Source organism: Heteronotia binoei, chromosome 11 (genome assembly GCF_032191835.1).
Source record: "Heteronotia binoei isolate CCM8104 ecotype False Entrance Well chromosome 11, APGP_CSIRO_Hbin_v1, whole genome shotgun sequence".
Classification (NCBI taxonomy): domain Eukaryota; kingdom Metazoa; phylum Chordata; class Lepidosauria; order Squamata; family Gekkonidae; genus Heteronotia; species Heteronotia binoei.
Genome location: NC_083233.1, coordinates 79190365 through 79208053, shown reverse-complemented (window position 1 = coordinate 79208053; position 17689 = coordinate 79190365). Strand labels below are relative to the sequence as shown.

The following is a 17689-nucleotide window of genomic DNA, read 5'->3' as shown; positions in this document are numbered from 1 at the left end:
GGGGAGGGACGGTGGCTCAGTGGTGGAACATCTGCTTGGGAAGCAGAAGGTCCCAGGTTCAATCCCTGGCATCTCCAAAAAAGGGTCCAGGCAAGTAGGTGTGAAAATCCTCAGCTTGAGACCCTGGAGAGCCGCTGCCAGTCTGAGAAGACAATACTGACTTTGATGGACCCAGGAGGGTCTGATTCAGTAGAAGGCAGCTTCAGATGTTCATATGTAAGCAGAAGGTCCCAGGTTCAATCCCTGGCATCTCCAACTAAAAAGGGTACAGGCAAAGAGGTGTGAAAAGCCTCAGCTTGAGGCCCTGGAGAGCCACTGCCAGTCTGAGTAGACAAGACTGTGAGGGGAGGGACGGTGGCTCAGTGGTGGAACATCTGCTTGGGAAGCAGAAGGTCCCAGGTTCAATCCCTGGCATCTCCAAAAAAGGGTCCAGGCAAATAGGTATGAAAAACCTCAGCTTGAGACCCTGGAGAGCCGCTGCCAGTCTGAGAAGACAATACTGACTTTGATGGACCCAGGAGGGTCTGATTCAGTGTAAGGCAGCTTCAGATGTGATGTTAGCTCTGGGTTTAAAACGCGTTTCTCATTAGTTTCTGAAGGCATTAGCGGGGGAAAGGAAGGCGAGGAAACGGCGACCGTGAGTGAGAGATCCCATCGAGCCGAACCCCTGAGGAGGCGGGAGGCAGCAAGAGGACGATGAAGCGAGGCGAAAAGCAGAAGTCGCCATGAAGCGCTTCGTCGGGCCCGCCTGCGCCGCCGCGAGGAGGAAGCCGAGAGCCGCGAAGGAAGGAGGAGGAGGCGGCCGGGCGGCGAGACGTGGCGCTTGAGGGCCGCGCTCCCCTTGAGGCGGCAGCCGGGAAGGGAGCCCGGGGTGGGGAGAGAACCACGGAGGAGCCCGGCGAGCAGGCCCCGGGAAGGCCGCGCCTCAGGAGAGGAGAGGCGGGAAGCGACCGCGAGGGGAGCCAGGCCGGGCCCGGGGCGGGGTCGCTGCAGCCTCCGCCTCCTCCCCCTCAGGGCCCGGCTGCGACGTCGACGGCCGCGCTCTCCCCGCCCCCTGCAAGCCGGGCAGGGACCGAGGAGGAGGAGGAGGAGGCGCTGCAGCCGCGGCCACTGAGGCGGAGGAGGAGGCGGCGGCACTGCTGAGGGAGACCCCCCGACGGTGAGGCGGCAGGCAGGCAGGCAGGACTAGGCCGCGGGGCTCGCCCTTGGGGGGTGCCAGGGCCGGGGGGCTGCGGAGCGTCCTTCTCGCCCCTTCCCGCCCGCGCCTTCTGGGCTGCTGCTTCTCCCCAGGTCTGGGCGGAGGGGAGGGAGGGGGAGCCTTTTTGGGGGGGAGGGTCGGCTGAGGATTCTTTTTTTGGGTGGGGAGGGGTCTGCGAGAGGTGCCTGAGCCCCCTTCTCTCTCCCCCCCGCTTGCTTTGTGCCCCTAGGGGTCCCCAGGTGGTTTTACCCAAAGGGAGGAAAGATTGATGCCCCTTTTCTTCCTAGGTGGTGGTGGTGGTGGAAAAGACAAGCCTGTATGTTGCAATGAAGGTTTTAATTGCAATGAAGGTTGCAATTATGTTGCTTTGGGTTTTATCCAAAGGGAGGAAAGATTGATGCCCCTTTTCTTCCTAGGTGGTGGTGGGAAAAAAAACCCAAGCCTTTATGTTGCAATTAAGGGTTTTTCACCCCCCCCCCCTTCCAGGAGGCTGTTCAAGGCAATTGTGTGTGGACCCCCACCTCCCACTCCCACCTCCCCATCAGTTTCCCTGCACGGTCCCCTTTATTGTCTGGCGAGAGGGGTTTTGTGCATGCCTTTCTCATCCTGCCACCCTGCTGCTGCTCCCATCTTGAAGGCAGGGTGTTTAAAAAGGAGAGATGTTCTCTGCCATGCTTATCTAGACTCAGTAGACCCATCTATTGTCTACTCAGGTGGAGGTTCGGGGTGCCCTCCCCCCGTTCCCCTTCCTCCCTTGGAAGGGTTTTGTTAAGCTTTATTTTTGACATTTGACAGGATGGAATTGGCAATGGTCAGGTTGTGTGTCACGCAGCGTTCTTTGTCCGGGCTGCCGTGGATTTGGGTGGGGGGATCTGTGCCCCCCTCCCTATTTTTCCGGCTGGGAGCTTGTAGGCAGTGCCAGGCGGGGGGAATTATGCCACCTTCGCTTGCACATGGGTAACAGGAGTGCAAAATGAAGATGTGCCGGCCTGAATTTGTGCATGGTGGTGGTGTTTGCTTTGTGAGGGTGACATGAGAAGGGTTTGCTTCGTAAGGGTGACAGGAGAAGACTCTGTAGCCCAGTTTGGTACCTGATTGTTGGCTGAGCGAGTGGACTCCTTTTTTGGGTAGTCCTTTTTTGTATTTCAGAAGAGTTGAATTTTGAGAGATCCGCTGCTGCTTGCTGTCTGTGGTTGTTGGGACCAGATTGTGGAAAGGGTGGGCTGATCAGGGGTGCATGTCTAAGCAGGGTCAGTCTCGATTCCTCCCAACATTGAGGCTGTGTTAGGTTAACCTGAGACAGGTTAGGGTCGCTGTCCTTGTTCTCCAACAGACTGAAGGAATGTTTTTCAAAGACGGGCTTCCCAAGCTGTTAAATGCTTCTCTCCCCATAGTCTGCCACGCTGGGGGTGGAAGGAATGTTCTGCAGCCTTTCAGACCGGCTATGGGTGGATTGGGGAACTTGTTGGCATCCTGCCGCATTTCATAGTATTCTGAGGAATGTGGAGGGTCACTGGAGGAGGTGGGGAGGGCAAAGGAAATCTGACAGCATGCTAATTGAGTCAACCAGAGGAGCCGTATGGAGTGTTCCAGTCTCCAGGTTGGCGCTGGGATAAACAAAGGTGTTTCTCTCTGCTGGCTGCCTTCTGACACAAAAGGTGTCACTGAACTGGAATTCTGCTCTGACACAAAAGCACTTGTCAGCTGAGGCAGGCCGTGCCATTTGAACTGGGTGGAGAGATGCAGCAATCAACTGGTGTGCGGTCTGCTGCATGACATCAGTAGTGGGTGGGACACCGGTGGCCACAGGGCACAGAAGGAATTGCGACTTCCTGCCAGGAGCATTAGGAGATTAGGGGTGTTCTTGCAGAGCTGCCCAAAAAAAATCTCTTTGAGTTTTTCAAATTAAAGAGTCTTGGATTATGTATACCTTTTATGGCAAGGTGCAGGATATCTAGACTGCTAGCATATTGTGGTTTTTTTTGTATTAATTTCTGGTGACATATTGTATTTCTTAGTCACAGTTGACTTTTTTGATTATCAGTTTCATTTTACGAGATTGTTCTTAAATCACTGGGTCGGATAAGCATTTAGGCAGGTAAATCAAGAGCCTTTTCCATGTCTAATGTTGCTTAATGCTTCAAACTAAAAATCTGAAGAACAGCATGCCTTCTCTGTCGTGGTGTGTATGGTACAAATAAACCTGTTTGTGCCTTTGCCTATAAATTGAGATAATTCTTGTCTTCCAAGGGGAAGATGTTAGAAAGATTTATGGCTGAATAATTTGTGATAAAATTCAGGTACTAGATGAAATTGTTTTGGGGGAAAAGATGCTTCCACAGTGCTTTAGTGTTCTTGTGGCTTTGAAAGGGTGTGCGTCTTCTGAACACAAAGTTTAGCAAGGAGTACTTCCACTGTAAACATTTACTAAATGCAAAAGGAGCAAGTTGACAGTACAAGCATGTACAGACAGAGTTATTATAATGTTATAGAGGCGTATGTGAGAAAGAGATTAAAAATGAGGTGAAAGGAAGGAGATGAAAGAAACGAAAGCTTACATAGTAAATCAAACTGTTGATCTTAAAGGTGCTATTGAACTCCAACTTTGTTCTGTTGCTTTTGACCAACAAGGCTGCCCACCTGGATCTGTCTATTTTCTTGTTTGAAAAGAAATTATAATTTCTGCAAAACAGGAATGCCATGCATTGCTTTTTATATAACCCTTAATACCATGGTAGCTTAAGCTCTGCTATCTGTAAGTGTCTGGTTGCCCTCAGATATTTAGCTGCCCACATATACCAGAACTAAGTGAGACTCAGTGGAAAAATTTAGTAAGAAACATCCAGTCTTTCTTTGTTTAAAATAATATGCTTCTGCTGTAGAAAAAGATTTCTTCTGTTAGTTGTATATTCCTGAACCTTGGAAAGTAGCGGCAAAAAGTTGCCTCTGTTGTTGAGTATCAAAATCTGCTGTCACTTGGGGGGGGGGGTGTATGGACACCTTTGTAAGTATCATGGGACTTTAATTTTTAAAATGGAGGAGAGTCTTTTGCACTGCTTTACCACTTCAATTGGTACATCCTGTCTATCTAGGAGTGTGAGAAATAAGGTTTCCGTTGTTAAAGGAAGGTACTCACTGCCCTGAACTCCCAAATACTGATCCAGTTCTAATGAACAGCCCACTTAAAGTGGGTCTTTTCCTTCAGCCAAATCGTATTATGCATTTCTGAATACACACGATATAATTTGTCATCCGGGTTGACCTTTTAGATCTGCCCCGTAGTTCAGAGTGGTAAAGCTGCAGTACTGCAGTCGAAGCCCTCTGCTCACAACCTTTGATCCCAGCGGAAGCTGGTTCAGGCAGCTGGCTCCAGGTTGACTCATCCTTCCATCCTTCCGAGGTCGGTAAAATGAGTACCCAGCTTGCTGGGGTGGGGAGGAGAAGTGTAGATGACTAGGGAAGGCAATGGCAAACCACCCCGTAAAAAGTCTGCTGTGAAAACGTTGTGAAAGCAACATCACCCCAGAGTCGAAAACGACTGGTGCTTGCACAGGGGACTACCTTTACCTTTATTTCTCCTGTAAAGTCTTCAGTTGTTGCATTTAACAGTTTTTTCTTGTGTTAAGTTTGATTTCATTTATCACCCATTAGGTTGGTTTACCAGTTTAATAAGACATGGAATGAAGAGAATAAACATGGTGCTCAAGGAGTCTCTGATTGAATGTGTTGGTCCCTAGCCAGCCCTCATGATCCAGTCATGCTTTTGGTTGTGTATGGCTGTGCTGAAAGGCTATCTTATCTACTACTAGCTCTTCAGATCCAGTTTTTGTTGTGCTACTTTTAAACCCAACTGAATAAATGACCTATGGCATAGAGGCCTCCAAGGAACACCAGGATCGTGATACAGAGACGGGAAATGGCAAACCACCTTTGAAATGTCTCTTGCCTTAAAAACAACGAACAAGGCTAGCTTGCCACCTGGTGATGCAGAACACCAAAGGAGCTAGAACTTCTTGCTGCCCGACAGTCTTAGACTCTCGTGGCTATACTACACACAGGGCCATACAATAACTATTTTGTTAAATCCTTGGCAATGGCATTGGGTTAATATGTTTTCAGCTGCCTCAGCTGGAGAAAGATATTTTTTTAATTTAAATGAAGTGTGTGTTAATAGTACATTGATGGGTGATGTCAGCTTTCCTGAAGCATATTTTAAGCAACTGGGGAAGTTAACTGTGAACCACCAAACTTAGCTAGCATCAGAACAAGCCCTGTTCTTCATGCCAGTTTTATCCAGGTTTCAATTCAAGGGTGCAGATCGGATGGAAATCGCAAAGATGAAGAATACAGGGCTGAAGTATTTTTCCTTCTTTTTATTCACCCATATTAGCAGCTCCAGGTTCCCATTAAATTGGCTATTATTTGCTTTGCATTTTGAGCAGTTTCTGACACATTCAGAACAATTCCATAGATTGTACAGGAATATTAAATTATAGAAGCATAAGTGATTGATGTTAAAGGAGTCTAAAGATTGCTCAAGTATTAGAGGAGCTCTCTTGTTAATCTTCTAAAAGACTAATTCCTTCCCTTCAGCTAATTTTTGTCGCTCTGGTAGGAGAGAGAGTTGCTGGGGGTTTTTTTGCAGCTTGCAAAGATGTTTCTGGGAACAGGGATGGGAACTAATTGAAAGCTTCCTCCTAAATAATGGAACTTTAAAACTATTTTACTAGCAGATGTTCTTAAAGCTAAGAAGAGACTTTAGACTTGTCTGTGGATTAGGCTGCAGGGTTACTATGCTGATCTTGCTTGCACTGTGCTTGTCCATATAAAGGTGGATGAAACGCTGAAAGAGAGGTTACGTTCTTTCAGTTGACCTATCTGGTCAGAAAACTATCAGAAATTAACCTCCCCCCAAATGAAAATAGCTGTCTCCCACTAAGTTGTTTCATTTTTGTTATGTCATTAGAACCCTGTAAAACATGGGCTCATTAACAGTGTTCCTTCTAAGCTGTGTTAGCGTGAGCTAGCTCACATATTGTTAGCCTCCAGCTCACGCATTTTTGTCTTAGCTCAGGAAGGATGACCCCAGAGCACACTAATTTATGCAGTAGCTCACAACTTGAATGCCAGTAGCTCACAAGGTAGAATTTCTGCTCACAAGACTCTGCAGCTTAGAGGGAACATTGCTCGTTAGTATGCATTCTATTCTTAGTGCTCAAACTTGGGCTTGTTCTTTATACTTGCTACCACATTCAGCATCGGTTGTTTTAATTTTTTTAGACGCTCATTAGAAATTCATATTTGCAGTGAATTTCAGGCAAGTGTGCCGCAAAACCTTAGGCTGCATTCAGATGGTAAGATAAACAACGGTTTGTTTAAACTGTGGTTTAGGCAGGACCTCAGGAAGGACCTTCTCTGTACTACCAGGCAGCTGCAAGGGGGGAAAAGTACCTAATACAGTTAGATCTAATACAAACTGGAGAGCCAGTTCGGTGTAGTGGTTAGGTGCGCAGACTCTTGTCTGGGAGAACTGGGTTTGATTCCTCACTCCTCCACTCGCAGCTGCTGGAATGGCCTTGGGTTAGCCATAGCTCTTGCAGAAGTTGTCCTTGAAAGGGCAGCTGCTGTAAGAGCCCTCTCAGCCCCACCCACCTCACAGGGTGTTTGTTGTGGGGGGAGAAGATGTCCGAGATTGTAAGCCGCTCTGAGTCTCTGATTCAGAGAGAAGGGTGGGGTATAAATCTGCAATTCTTCAATTCTTCTCTTCACATTGTGGTTTGTAAATTTCAGATGTTATGACAAACCACAGTTTAGTACAAAGTGTGGTGAAGAAACTCTATTCTGCTATCCTGGTTTAATTCTAATTAGCAGACTCTGTTGTTTGAACCATCTGCATTCAGATTTCACAGATTAAACCGTGGTTTATCATAACGTTTGAAATCAAATCCACAGTGCAATCCTGAACAGATCTGCTCAGAATCCTACAGAATTATACTCAGCGGAGTTTACTCCCAGGAAATTATTCTAAGGGTTAAAGTGTTAGTGTCTTCCTTTTTTCCCCATGTAGATAGGAAAGAGTGGGCAGATGTTGAACTGTGCACGAAATGGAGCTACATCCTGGATATATGATGAGAATGGGCTTTTTGTTTCCTGTGGGGAAATTAAGAAAGTTCTTTGCTTAACTCTTCCTAGGGGGACATCATCTGGGTCTGAGTGGTGAAAGATTCCTAAGTGAACTGGATTTGTGGATTTTGAGAAGACGCTGGACTAAACTCTGGTTCCAATTTCCTGCCTTCCATGAAGTTCACTAGGTGGTCTTGGGCAAGTTATTTGCTTTTGACTAAGTCACAGAGGTATTAAGGGATAAAATACCACTGTGACTTAGCTCTTGGTAGGAAGCCTGGTGTCCAGATGGAACAAACAAACAGATTATAGCACCTGCAATCATACTAAAATATGTATTGCTCTGATAAGCAATGAATATGCACAGAGCATTTGAAATGAAGTGTTAAAAGCTCACACATTACTTTGTGTGATCCTTTGGCTTTTAAAAATATCTGCTCTTTTCCCTCTTCTGTTAATTAAAGATGAGAATTTTCTCAGTTTGTCAGGAACTGTTTTGACACAGTGCACAGATTACTCATAGACCCAAAGTTAACCTTCTGTAGCCATTCACAGACCTGTAGACTGTTTCTGTTTTGGTTCATGCCATTATTTCGATTTTGAGAAGAACCAAACTGGAGCAGCGTTGCAAAATTTGAGTCCCGTGGCACCTTTAATATCAACATAATTTTATTCTGAGTTTTAAAAATGCCCCTGGACTTCAGCTTTGCTCTGCTGCTTCAGATCAACACGACTGGCCACCTGAACTGGAACAGTCAACATTTGGTAGATGGTTGCTAAAACTGCTGTTCTGGTATGTAGATTGTTTTCAGAAGTCTCACAGAAATGTTGGGAAACTGGCCATTCACTTTGGATTAGCAAAAAAAAAAAAAAAAAGATTTAAAAATCGTTCTTCCTTGGCCAAAAGTTTTATCCATATTTCAGTCAAGCTTTTAGTTGAACATATGAACATAGGAAGCTGCCTTATACTGAACCAGACCCTTGGTCCATCAAAGTCAGTATTGTCTTCTCAGACTGGCAGTGGCTCTCCAGAGTCTCAAGCTGAGGTTTTTCACACCTATTTGCCTGGACCCTTTATTGGAGATGCCAGGGATTGAACCTGGGACCTTCTGCTTCCCAAGCAGATGCTCTACCACTGCCCCTCCCCAATAGTTTCTGTCGTGCTGCTTATCACGTAGAGGCCTTTGTATCTCTCAGTAGCTGAACTTTAAAATGCTAGCTTAAAATGCTCTCAGGCTGTGAAATGCATGTTTCTTGCATGTTCCTTAACATTTTTGTGCCCTGACTAGTCAGAAGGCATTGGGTAGGGTTGCCAACTCGGGGCTGGGAAATTCCTGGATATTTGGGGGTGGAGCCTGAGGGGAAAGCGTTTGGAGAGAGACTTCAGCAGTGTATAATTCTATTAAGTCCACCTTCCAGAGCAGCCATTTTCTCCAGGGAAGCTTATCTCTGCAGCCTGGAGGTCTGTTGTCATTCCAGATCTCTAGGCTGGACCTCGAGGTTGGCAATTTTAGTCCACACGTACACAGAGGGATTCCTGGGAGGAATCCAAACCCTGAAGAAGCACAGCCTTTGCAGCTCTCACTAATGAAAATTTTAGCAAACCATTCCTAAAAGGCAAAATAAGGGAGCAGACAGGAACAATGATTTTTCTGCAAAGCATACCAAAAAAAGGTGGCCATTCGTGTTGCACAGTGATTATTGTGAGGAGGACATGCTGTGATGGTATAGTGGTTAAGTGTGCAGACTCTTATCTGGGAGAACCAGGTTTGATTCCTCACTCTTCCACTTGCACCTGCTGGAATGGCCTTGGGAGCAGCCATAGCTTTTGTAGTTGTTGTCCTTGAAAGGGCAGCTGTTGTGAGAGCCCTCTCAGCCCCACCCATCTCACAGGGTGTCTGTTGTGGGGGGAGAACACATGGGAGATTGTGAGCCTCTCAGATTCAGAGGGAAGGAAAGGAAAGGTCCCCTGTGCAAGCACCAGTTGTTTCCGACTCTGGGGTGACGTTGCTTTCACGGCAGATTTTTTACGGGGTGGTTTGCCATTGCCTTCCTCAGTCATCTACACTCCCCCCCCCCAGCAAGCTGGGTACTCATTTTACCAACCTTGGAAGAATGGAAGGCTGAGTCAACCTCGAGCCGGCTACCTGAAAACCCAGCTTCCGCCGGGGATCGAACTCGGGTCATGAGCAGAGCTTAGGACTGCAGTACTGCAGCTTTAACACTCTGCGCCACGGGGCTCTTCAGAGAGAAGGGTGGGGTATAAATCTGCAGTCGTCTTCTTTGCAGAGACATGAAAGTTCACTGGGCTACCTTGGGCTGGTCTACTCCCTTAGCCTAACCTACTTCACAGGGTTGTTGTAAGGATTAAGTGAAGGAGAGGAGACTACTGTAAGCTGCTTTGGATCCCCTCCCCGTTGGGGAGAAAGGTGGTGTATAAATAAATAAAGAGGATTTTTAAAAGACATATTTCAGAGTTTGAGCCTTGCTATAAATAGACAAATCTGTGTCTCCAGTATACTGAGAGAAGGTTGAACCACCCAGATTCTTGTGATGTTTTTGAGTTTGTCTGTGTATATACACTTTGTTTTTGCTGTTCAAGCAAGGATAGTAGCTAGCCAGCTAGGTTTTGCCTGAAGCTAGAACTGTTTTCATATCCTTGTTGCTGTGGATACAGTTGGAATAAATTTACATGCTACTGTGATAAGACAAGGAACTAAAATGGTAACTTTCATCAGGTCTTTTTGCTGTCTCTTGTGCCTTGAATACTTTTTGCGTAGTGTCATAACATTGTACTGTTTCCAGAATGCATAGTCCTTTGGGTTGATTAAAGGCAGGGGGAAGCCCTGGTGTATCTCTGCAGTAAGTGCTTTCTCCCCATCTCACTTGGAGAAGCAATTAGTTGGATAGTATTGCGTGGAAGACTTGGGGGAGTGCTGCACCTATGGAAAAAGCCATTGCTTGGTTGTCTGTGTAAATCAGAGAGCTGGACCTGGGTTTGAATAATACTTCAGCTCTGTCTCACAGTTCTCACAGTTGTACTGTGAATCTCACAGCTGCCGCCTGAATTCTACCAAACAGAAATAACAAGGCGCACTACTGAGGAGCGAGGTGCATGATTCTTGGTGGTAGGGCTATGGCTCAGTGTATGTTTGGCATACAGACCATCCCTGGTTCATTTTCTTGAGCTCAAGTAAAAATTTTCAGACTGGAAAAGGGCAAGACCCTTCTGTGCCTGAAGTTTTGGAGAGCCGCTGACTCCAGACTGGCAATACTAAGGTAGATGGACCAGTGGTCTGACTCTGGATTAAGAGGAAGAAGAATTGCAGATTTATACCCCCCGCTTCTCTCTGAATCAGAGACTCAGAGCGGCTCACAATCTCCTTTATCTTCTTCCCCCCACAACAGACACCCTGTGAGGTGGGTGGGGCTGAGAGAGCTTTCACGGAAGCTGCCCTTTCAAGGACAACTCCTACGAGAGCTATAGCTAACCCAAGGCCATTCCAGCAGGTGCAAGTGGAGGAGTTGGGTTAAGACAGGTGATGATGAAGAGGAATCGTTGGATTTATAAACCTCTCTCCCTCAAAAGGCTCAGGGCGGTGTACAACATGATAAACATAAGTAGCAATAAAAACAGGGAATAAAATTAGCGTAATTAAGCAAAATAAAACAATGTACAATACAACATACAGTAGTACACAGTTGATGGCATAGGTGGATCCCCTTTAGGGAGGTTGATGAGGCAGGTAGATAAAGGCTGTATTCAGGAACCATTGCTGTCCTCTAGGGCCTGGTGGAACAACTCTGTTTTGCACGCTTTGCGGAAATGAGCACGGTCCTGCAGGTTGCAGATATTGCTAGGTAGAGAGTTTCACAGAGCCAGGGATCACTAGTTTGAGTTTTCTGAACATTAAAGCCATTTTGGTGTAGTGGTTAAGTGCGTGGACTCTTATCTGGGAGAACCGGGTTTGATTCCCCACTCCTCCACTTGCACCTGCTGGAATGGCCTTAGGTCAGCCATAGCTCTGGCAGAGGTTGTCCTTGAAAGGGCAGCTGCTGTGAGAGCCCTCTCCAGCCCCACCCACCTCACAGGGTATCTGTTGTGGGGGAGGAAGATAAAGGAGATTGTGAGCCGCTCTGAGACTCTTCGGAGTGGAGGGCGGGATATAAATCCAATATCTTCTTGGTGGGGGGGCATGCTGGGTAATGTGTACTGCATATATGAGTATGCACTACATTTGTGCATGTACTCTTACCATTTTCTCTTAATCTTGTCACTTCTCTCATTGTTGTAACCGTTGTTATTTTTGCTGTCAAGGCACTGCCGATGTATGGTGACGCCATTGGGTTTACAAGGAAGAGACACTCAGAGGTGGTTTGCTATTGCCTGCCTCTGCATCGCGGCCCTGGTATTCCTTAGCAGGTTTCTTATCGAAGTACTACCCAGGGCTGATTCTGCTTAGCTTCCGAGATCTGATGAGGTTGGGGTAGCCTGTGCTATCATGGTTGCTTTCTACTGCTACTGAAATTTAGGCAGCAGAGGTCCATCAATGGCTATTAACCACAGCTTATTGTTGAAACTCTCTGTCTGGGGCAGTGATGCTCTGTATTCTTGGTGCTTGGGGAGGTACAGTGGGAGGGCTTCTAGTGTCCTGGCCCCACTGGTGGACCTCCTGATGAAACCTAGGGGCTTTTTTTGGCCCCTGTGTGACACAGAGTGTTGGACTGGATGGGCCACTGGCCTGATCCAACTTGGCTTCTCTTATGTTCTTATGTGACACAGAGTGTTGGACTGGATGGGCCATTGGCCTGATCCAACATGGCTTCTCTTATGTTCTTATGTGACACAGAGTGTTGGACTGGATGGGCCATTGGCCTGATCCAACATGGCTTCTCTTATGTTCTTATGTGACACAGAGAGTTGGACTGGATGGGCCATTGGCGTGATCCAACATGGCTTCTCTTATGTTCTTATGTGACACAGAGAGTTGGACTGGATGGGCCATTGGCGTGATCCAACATGGCTTCTCTTATGTTCTTATGTGACACAGAGTGCTGGACTGGATGGACCACTGGCCTGATCCAGCATGGCTTCTCTTAGGTTCTTATGTAACATAGAGTGTTGGACTGGATGGGCCATTGGCCTGATCCAACAGGGCTTCTCTTAGGTTCTTATGTGACACAGAGTGTTGGACTGGATGGGCCATTGGCCTGATCCAACATGGCTTCTCTTATGTTCTTATGTGACACAGAGAGTTGGACTGGATGGGCCATTGGCGTGATCCAACATGGCTTCTCTTATGTTCTTATGTGACACAGAGAGTTGGACTGGATGGGCCATTGGCGTGATCCAACATGGCTTCTCTTATGTTCTTATGTGACACAGAGTGCTGGACTGGATGGACCACTGGCCTGATCCAGCATGGCTTCTCTTAGGTTCTTATGTAACATAGAGTGTTGGACTGGATGGGCCATTGGCCTGATCCAACAGGGCTTCTCTTAGGTTCTTATGTGACACAGAGTGTTGGACTGGATGGGCCATTGGCCTGATCCAACATGGCTTCTCTTATGTTCTTATGTGACACAGAGAGTTGGACTGGATGGGCCATTGGCGTGATCCAACATGGCTTCTCTTATGTTCTTATGTGACACAGAGAGTTGGACTGGATGGGCCATTGGCGTGATCCAACATGGCTTCTCTTATGTTCTTATGTGACACAGAGTGCTGGACTGGATGGACCACTGGCCTGATCCAGCATGGCTTCTCTTAGGTTCTTATGTAACATAGAGTGTTGGACTGGATGGGCCATTGGCCTGATCCAACAGGGCTTCTCTTAGGTTCTTATGTGACACAGAGAGTTGGACTGGATGGGCCATTGGCCTGATCCAACATGGCTTCTCTTATGTTCTTATGTAACACAGAGAGTTGGACTGGATGGGCCATTGGCGTGATCCAACATGGCTTCTCTTATGTTCTTATGTGACACAGAGTGCTGGACTGGATGGACCACTGGCCTGATCCAGCATGGCTTCTCTTAGGTTCTTATGTAACATAGAGTGTTGGACTGGATGGGCCATTGGCCTGATTCAACATGGCTTCTCTTAGGTTCTTATGTGACACAGAGTATTTGACTGGATGGGCCATTGGCGTGATCCAACATGGCTTCTCTTAGGTTCTTATGTGACACGGAGTGTTGGACTGGATGGGCCATTGGCCTGATCCAACATGGCTTCTCTTAGGTTCTTATGTGACACGGAGTATTGGACTGGATGGGCCATTGGCCTGATCCAGCATGGCTTCTCTAATGTTCTTAAGTTCTTGGGGGCAGGGAACGTTTACTTATCCTGTAACAGGTGTCACATACATGAACACTTAAAACTGCCTTATACTGAATCAGGACCTTGGACCGTCAAAGTCAGTATTATCTGCTCAAACTTGACAGTTGTTCTCCAAGGTGTCAGGTGGAGATCTTTCACATCACCCACTGCCAGATTTTTAAGCAGGAGATACTGGGAATTGAACCTTCGACCTTCTGCATGCCAAGCAGTTGCTCTACCACTGAGCCATAGCCCTGCCCTGTACATTGATATCTAGAGAAATAAATAATAGTGCTTGTAGTAAAGAGGCTAGTTGTAGAGTGAAATTATTCCTTCTCCCCCAGAGTCTTTACCAATTATTAGCTCAAGTGTCCATTGCTCGCTGGAGACTGCAGGCGGAGTGGATAGAGGTGCTTTCTGACCCTCCAACTTGGAAATACTTTGTTGATGGACTAAGGCGCATCTTTTGGAAAAGTACTGAAGGGGGTTTTATTGGGAAAAGCAAAAGGGTGAGAAGATGAGCAAGGATTGCTTGAAAAGATCCAGGGGTAGAGGAGGGAAACATAGAGAGGAGTGCTGACTGCAGAGGAGAAGAAACACTAATCTGGCTAACTGTACTGATCCCTAGTAAATTGCACTTGTTTTGGTTCCAACAAATCTTGAGTGCTGCCCTCCACCCATGGCGTGAGGTGGATTTTTGCAGCAATACCACCAGCCTTTCTGAGTGCTCCAGTGGAGAACTGCATGGAAGTGCTTTTGCTCTGGGATTTTACCAGAATAAGCAGAACTCCCACTTCTCACCTGTGATGGAAGAGGGGGTCAGTTTGATGGACAGCTAGCATTTCCCTCAGAGAGGAGTAGCCAGTGGTCATTGCTCACATTTTGGAGAAAAGGGTTTGGTTTTATAACTTCCCAAACAAAGGATATTGTTTTCTGTTACTCAGTTGACTATCTACTGGAGAAGGATGCTGCCGGAATGTGACAATTACGGCTGGGGAATCTTACTCAGTAAAAGGGAATGTTTACAAAGCGAATAAGAATGCACAAACGGGAAAAATTACTAGCAGTATAAATGGGTCATTAGTTATAGCACTTTACAAGCTTTTGAAGACAAAGCTATTACTGTAAAGCAACGTGTGTTGTGAACACTGGAGAAGTTTATTATGAAAGCATGTAATAGGTTTGGAGTGAGGGTTTTATAGGCCTGTGTGGTGTCCTTTTGGAGACCAGCAGTTAATTTTTCTGGCCTGTTGCTTCCCAGATCTTCCCAGAAAGTTATTTCCACAACATCTATATTTTCTGTAGAATAGCTTAGTATTTTTAATGTCTGTTAAATATTTAAATGATGCCAAGATTTAGCAAGCATGCTGTTTTGTTAGCATGCTGAGTTGGAGAGGGGCTGTGGCTCAGTGGAAGAGTCTCTACTTTGCATGCACAGGTTCAATCTCCAACATCTCCAGTTAAAAGGGCCAGGCAGGAGGTGATGAGAAAGACCTCTGCCCGAGACCCTGGAGAGTCTTGAGTGGACAATACTGATGCTGATGGACCAATAGTCTGATTCAGTATAAGAAGAAGAAGATGATATTGGATTTATATCCCGCCCTCCACTCCGAAGAGTCTCAGAGCGGCTCACAATCTCCTTTACCTTCCTCCCCACAACAGACATCCTGTGAGGTGGGTGGGGCTGGAGAGGGCTCTCACAGCAGATGCCCTTTCAAGGACAACCTCTGCCAGAGCTATGGCTGACCCAAGGCCATTCCAGCAGGTGCGAGTGGAGGAGTGGGGAATCAAACCCGGTTCTCCCAGATAAGAGTCCGCGCACTTCACCACTACACCAAACTGGCTCTTCCAGTTTGGGCGTTCCTTCAGATTGTAAGAGGGTCAGGGGCAGGCTTGAGTCTAGCATGGCAGAGGCCTGGTGGTTATCTCTGGGCCTGGTTTATGAGGTTTTCCTCACAGGTTCCAGCAGGGCAAGCCTCTGGCACTGAGGAGGCATTGTCCAAGAGGTGGGCTTCCAGTCTCCCTCAGCCACCAACCTTTTGTTCCTCCCCCAGGGATTGCAAGTCAGAGTCATCGAGGGAGTCAGAGAGGGTCATGCCGATTGGATCAGAGCATAAGCGTAGAATACTGTAGCCGTCAAACAAGAATGCATCCGACATGTATCCTTATAATAAACAGGGATGAGGGAAAACACTTGAAATAAATGTGCTGTTTGTTCCCATGGGGTTGTCTGGGAGACGTTCTTGTGGCCACATTTGACCAGCCCTGCTTTGTGGCTTACACTGTTTATGAACTGAGTTTTCTTCTCTGTATAGCCAATCCTACCCTACAGAAGTAATTTTCTAACAACTTTCTGTATTGTTCAGAGGCACATATGCTGAAGAGTTTGGCTTTTGTATTCTGACACACACCTGACTGCTCAGCGCAGGTTGAAGATGTCTTCCAGTGTAAGGAATCTTCTTCCAATTTATGTGGCTTTTCATCTAGTGCAGGGGTGACCAATGGTAGCTCTCCAGATGTTTTTTTTTGCCTACAGCTCCCATCAGCCCCAGCCAGCATGGCCAATGGCTGGGGCTGATGGGAGTTGTAGGCGAAAAACATCTGGAGAGCTACCATTGGCCACCCCTGATCTAGTGGAAAAGCCACTGGAATTGGAAGAAAGCTTCAAAATTTTCTGAGTTAAGTAGCATAGTACTACATATGAGTTCAGCGCACGTGTGTATGTGGTGGGGGGGAGGTTTAATAGTATCAGAGAGCCGGTTTGGTGTAGTGCAGGGGTCCTCAAACTTTTTAAATAGGGGGCCAGTTCACTGTCCCTCAGACTGTTGGAGGGCTGGACTGCTGTGGTGGCTGCCGTTACTGTACAAGGCCGCAGGCCATCAGTTCTCCGTCTTCTGCATCTCTCTCCCTTACCCACACCACACACCCCGGCCTGGGAACTCCCCTCACCTCGGTATCACCTCACACTCTGTCTCTGCCGCCTCAGCCCAGTGCCGGAAGTGTGCATTGCTAACGCGAGTTTAGGTCGAACGTCACTTCCGGTCTGATTTTGCCATAACCCGGCGGGCCGCATAAATGTCCTCAGCGGGCCGCATCTGGCCCGCGGGCCGTAGTTTGAGGACCCCTGGTGTAGTGGTTAAGCGCGCGGACTCTTATCTGGGAGAACCGGGTTTGATTCCCCACTCCTCCACTTGCACTTGCTGGAATGGCCTTGGGTAGGGTGACCATAATGTCTGAAGGCCAGCCAGGGACACTGGGGGGGGGGGGGGGGTGCGCGCGCGCCGCCGGAAACAGGAAGTGACGTCACTTCCGGTGACGTCACTTCCGGTGATGTCATGCCACCACCGGAAACAGGAAGTGGCATCACTTCCTGTGACATCATTTCCCCCGCGTCACCTGCCGGAAACAGGAAGTGACTTCACAGCACTTCCTGTGACGTCCCCAAAAATCCCCCAAATATCACCGCCGGAAACAATTTTGTTCTCAAATCCTGTATATACTTCATCAGTATATGGGATAAGGCACTTTCTCAACTGTGCTGCATAATGCAGCCTATTTATTTTGTCCTGTTGGCTCTGTTGGCTCTATCTGCGCCACCTTCATCACTTTCGGGGTGTTGGACTGGATGGGCCACTGGCCTGATCCAACAGGGCTTCTCTTATGTTGTTATGTGATGCAGAGTGTTGGACTGGATGGGCCACTGGCCTGATCCAACAGGGCTTCTCTTATGTTGTTATGTGACGCAGAGTGTTGGACTGGATGGGCCACTGGCCTGATCCAACAGGGCTTCTCTTATGTTGTTATGTGATGCAGAGTGTTGGACTGGATGGGCCACTGGCCTGATCCAACAGGGCTTCTCTTATGTTGTTATGTGATGCAGAGTGTTGGACTGGATGGGCCACTGGCCTGATCCAACAGGGCTTCTCTTATGTTATTATGTGACGCAGAGTGTTGGACTGGAGGGGCCACTGGGGTTATAGAGTGTTTTGAGCCCGTTTTGAGGGGTTATAGAGTGTTTCGAGCCCGTCCCTGTGGCATCGGTCCCATCGT

General features: G+C 47.4%; 1 protein-coding gene across 1 annotated transcript in view; it reads left to right on the top strand.

Annotated features, from left to right (window-relative positions):
• Nucleotides 1–1038: 1038 nt before the first annotated feature.
• CLIP1 (CAP-Gly domain containing linker protein 1) overlaps nt 1039–17689 on the top strand; it is a 137836-nt gene continuing 121185 nt past the window's right edge. The window contains 1 exon segment of the mRNA XM_060249169.1: nt 1039–1159. The gene's annotated coding sequence lies outside the window, so the exon portion shown is untranslated.